Consider the following 5,121-nt stretch of genomic DNA (forward strand, 5'->3'; position numbering starts at 1 on the left):
CAAAGCAAACCCACGTAAAAAACCTGCACGTGTACCATTGAATCTAAAATAAAAGTTTTTTTTTAAAAAAAAGGAAATGAGAAGACTCAAACTGAAAGGACATATAAGATCACTGCAATAACCACTACCATAATCATTATTCCTCATTCTTCTAAAGAAAAAAAAAAAAGTCCGCCCAAGAATTAACCAGTCAGATACCCTAGGAAGGTCACTAAATAATCAAGTGGAAATAACTCAAAATTGAGTCTGTGTGTACGTTATCTTATTTACTTTGTTGCCTGCCCCTGCTGCCTGTAATTAATGTATGGTAATGATTTTAATTATTAAATAATTTATTTACATAATATTTTAAGTCATTGAAGTTATTTATTTCAATAATTCGACAAGTATTTGCTGATTGTTGTGTAAATGAATGGCAACCTGTATTTCATAAGAGATAAACAAAAATAAAAGTCTTGGAAATAATTATTTATGGAGTGGCAAAGATGGACTGATTAACACTTTCATGCACTTTATTTAGTTAAATTCCCTCAATATAACTGGAAATAAATTACTCATCAGCAGTATACTCATTACTAATACAACAATCTGAGAAAAAAGTATTACATACCCCAAATTACACAGATCACGGAGGGGTGGGTAGAATTCAAATTTAAATTTGTGCAAGCACTTGTTAATATTTCAAAACAGAGCATAAAACAGTCTCTCTGTCCTTGAGGGATTTAAGATCATGAAAATCAAGGATGGATAGAGTTTACTTTGGCATACATTAAAAATTGAAATGTTTGAGTCATTAAGAACTTCTATTTTAATTAATAATGGTATGAAATATATATTGATTACATGTTACATATTAAGTCTATATTTTTATAGACTTAAAGAGTTTGGTTTAATTTATTATCTCATTTTGTCATCCGCATATCAAAATTATAAGGGCTTATAGTTCAAGGCTGATAGCTCTGGAGGTTATCTGATTTGCACAAAAGAATAAAATAATTATGAAACGAGTAGGGAATTTTATATTAAATCTGTTCTACTGTTTTGGTTCTACATCTTTTATGTATGAGCTCAGGCTCTGGCTTCAACAAAATCTGATTTCAAGTTCTGATTTGCTGCATACTAGTTTGATAATCTGTGTATACTTTTTCAGGAAAGCCTTAATTAATTTTTACATTTCTAAAATATTACTACTCTTGGATGTCCATCAAACTGAGCATAATAACATAGTCATCTGCATAGTGTTTTTTCTTTTCAAAGTTCAACACATAACTTTAAATTTAAAACCTTGAACTATCTGATTTATATAGGGATAAATTATGTCTCAAATTTTACAGTGTGGAAGGAAATGAAATGATGAGTTCACATTTAGAATTGATGGCTGAGTCAAGAATAGAAACATGATGTCAACTCCAACTCTAAAATTAAGAAGCTAGAAATACAGATGGTAGTACATGCACAGTTAACCATATGTGCATGAGGAAGTTGAAGATAAAGGGAGGATTGATAACATGGGAAATAAATCCTTAGCTTTGGCCTTAAGAATGGAGCAACTGGAGAGTCAAACAGGTATTTAGAAATATTGTTAGTTCAAAGGTCAGACAATATCTAGTTAGTAGAAAACTTAATTTCACGTACATAAATGAAGATAGAATAATTGTTTGACTTTGCCCTGATGCTCTAACAATCTTAATTTCTTGAGAGACGTTAGTTCATGTATGAACCATAATTTTTATTTAGGTTTTTCGGGAAAAACAATTCAGGTGGGGTTTTTTGTCTCCATGCACATGATTAAAATAATGGACTTGTTTGTGTCTATTGATATGAACCAATAAATAATGAATTGTCAAAGCCAGTCGCTTAAATATTATTTTAAAATGAAAATATCCTCTTTATAGGTAAAGAAATTTTCCCACCTGCAAGTATACTACATACCAACAGTATAATTGGAGGCATATAAGAACAATTACTTTTCAATGGCTAATTATAAATCTTGAAATTGCTCCTTAAAAATAAATTCATTTGTTTGAAGGCCTCATTTTTGTTATAATATATTTTTAAAATTAATTTGGGGAATGACGCACTTAACAATCTCTAAAAGAAGAGGTCAGCAGGAAATTTAAGAGTTAATCGACAAAAAAGACAGCTACAAGATTACGGCAGAGGATACAGCACAAATTTTAAGCAAAAATGATAATACTAATGATATTTAGGGTCAAATTTATAGTAAAGACTGTTAGACTATTTGGTTAAAAATTATGTTATTTTATCAACAGTTTTGAGACTTAAAATAAATTACCAGGAGGTCTGGTCAACCCCAACTACATTGCCTAGATTTTCATAGAACAAATCCTGTTGGTTTAATATTTACAGATTCATGAGGATGTTCAAACTTTATTCACTGTATATTTGACTTCTAGTTAAAATTTCTTCCATTTAGAACTAGGGGATTTGACTAGGGGACCTCAAAGTTTTCTTATTGCTTAAATAATTTTATAATCCTAAAATGTTATTTTCTTCATGGGAATCAAATTGTCTGGACTGTACTCTTGAGGACTGTTAGAGTATTGATTTGGTAACTCTCGCATTTAAATAAAAAATTCCGACTTTAATAGTCTCTGGTTAATAAAGATTTATTTTGGTTTCACAACCATTTTGTGATAATGTCGAGGCCAATTTCCTCATTTTATAAATGAGATAACTTTAACTCAGAGAAATGAAGTGATTTTTATCCAAATTCACACACTGTAATATAATTAGGTAACAGAATCCAGGTTCTATTGAAAATGTGTCTGCACGTAAACCTTTTCTCATAAACTTCCAAAAAACTTTGTATCTGGATTTATTCAATGTAAGGACTTTTCATGGATTTTGAAAAGAAGCACTAGTTGGACAAAACAGGGAATAGAAATACAGATTCCAATCAAGAAACAGAAAAAATTGACTTACAAAGTATACAAAGTCAAGAACAAAACCATCCAGGTAAAGCTGCCTTCTGCTCCTCTATGTTAGTTTTAACTGCTGCTTTATTCTGTGGTTTATTTAAGTCTATGATTCTAACTGAAGTGCCTACAGAAATAAATATATTTCTGTTATAAAAGATCAGCATTTTACTGTCAAAATCAAAAATAAGGAAAGGGAAAGCAAGCAATCCAAATTTACTATAACCAATTGCATGAGCTTCTTGCTGAGAGTTTTTTATTTTTCACTTTGTGAATATATATATATATATATACACGTGTGAATATATACATATACACATATATAAGTAATTATGTTAATCCTTAATTTGGTTTTCTACTCTAAAACGATTTGAGGTATAACATATTTTCCACCACATATTTCACAGTTAAACTTTACATTTGTAAAAAAAATAAATATTCATAACATACTTTCATCTGTAACCAAATTTAAGTTTATAAGGATTCATGACCACATTCTTTGTGAGGAGTTAATTGTATATGGGAAATGTTTGTCAAAGAATAATAATTCTTTAACTGTGTTTAAAATTGATTGAATACATTTATTTAAACATTTTTAAAATTGACTAATTGAATGCATTCCTTTTATCAATGTTATAATGTCCCAAAAATGACTTCTAGAGATCATCATGATACTAATTAGAAAAAGAAAATATTTTTATTAAATATCAGTTTTCATCATCTGAAATTCTGTAATCATATCACTTAAACATAGTTGCATAATATTAGTATTATCATCAATACTCTCCATGACATTTCTGACACTGAGTTATGCTTAATGTCCTTTCAGGTGGCTTTTATGCATTCTTTCTGCATTGGTTCATGGAAAATAGGAATAATGTCACTGTCTTTATTCTCTTGGGACTTTCTCAAAACAAGAACATTGAAGTTTTTTGGTTTGTACTATTTTTATTTTGCTACATTGCTATTTGGATGGAAAACTTTATCATAATGATTTCTATCACGTACACTTAGCTAATTGACCAACCCATGTATTTCTTCCTTAATTACCTCTCACTCTCAGATCTTTGCTACATATCCACAGTGGCCCCCAAGCTAACGATTGACCTACTAACAGAAAGGAAGATCATTTCTTATAATAACTGCATGATACAGCTATTTATCATTCACTGCCTTGGAGGCCTTGAGATCTTCATCCACAAAGCAATGGCCTGTGACCACTACATGGCCATCTGTAAGCCCCTGCACTACACCATCATCACGACCAAGCAAAGGTGTAACACCATCATCATAGCTCATTGTACTGGGGGACTTATACACTCTGCCAGTCAGTTTCTTCTTACCATCTTCTTACCGTTCTGTGGTCCTAATGAGATAGGTCACTACTTCTGCGATGTGTATCCTCTGCTGAAGTTGGCTCGCACTGATACATACAAAATTGGTCTCTTGGTAATTGTTAATTCAGGCCTGATTGCTTGGTTGACTTTTGTGATTTTGATGGTGTCTTATTATTTGATATTATCCACCATCAGGGTTTACCCTGCTGAGAGTCGTACCAAAGCTCTGTCAACCTGTAGCTCTCACATAATAGTTGTGGTCCTATTCTTTGTGCCTGCCCTCTTCATTGACATCAGACCAGCCATAACTTTTCCAGAAGATAAAGTGTTCGTTCTCTTCTATACCATCATTGCCCCCATGTTCAATCCTCTGATCTACACACTGAGAAAGGTGGAGATGAAGAACGCTGTAAGGAAAATGTGGTGTCATCAACTGCTTCTGGCAAGGAAGTAACTTATATGAAAGGCATTTTAGAATTTCACTTTAGTGCCTAGATATCAGCCTTAGAATTAATATGGAGTGATATAAAAGGCTTAGAATTAATATGGAGTGATATGGTGCATGCAAGAGCCAGCTACAGATAAAAGCTCAGTATCTCTAGCATTTGCTCAGACCTCAACTGCTTGGGCAATTTTTTTTATTTTATTTTAATGCTTATTCTTCCTTTATTCTCCTCACATACCTGCCTCAAGTTCTCCTTGATTTGACATTTTATTCAGAATGTTTAATGAAGTCTAGTTTCCCATCCTTTTGATTTTTAATTTTATTCTAAGCAGAAATTGAATAAATTTATTCTATTTTATTATATTAGACAGAAACTAATGGAAACCCATGCAGTAAAGGA

At 31.6% G+C, this 5,121-nt stretch overlaps 1 pseudogene; it reads left to right on the top strand.

Moving 5' to 3' along the window:
• Positions 1–3,800: 3,800 nt before the first annotated feature.
• LOC116467838 (olfactory receptor 4P4-like) lies at positions 3,801–4,730 on the top strand (annotated as a pseudogene).
• Positions 4,731–5,121: the final 391 nt, after the last annotated feature.

The sequence above is a fragment of the Hylobates moloch genome, unplaced genomic scaffold (assembly GCF_009828535.3).
Source record: "Hylobates moloch isolate HMO894 unplaced genomic scaffold, HMol_V3 SCAFFOLD_5, whole genome shotgun sequence".
In the NCBI taxonomy this organism is placed as follows: Eukaryota; Metazoa; Chordata; class Mammalia; order Primates; family Hylobatidae; genus Hylobates; species Hylobates moloch.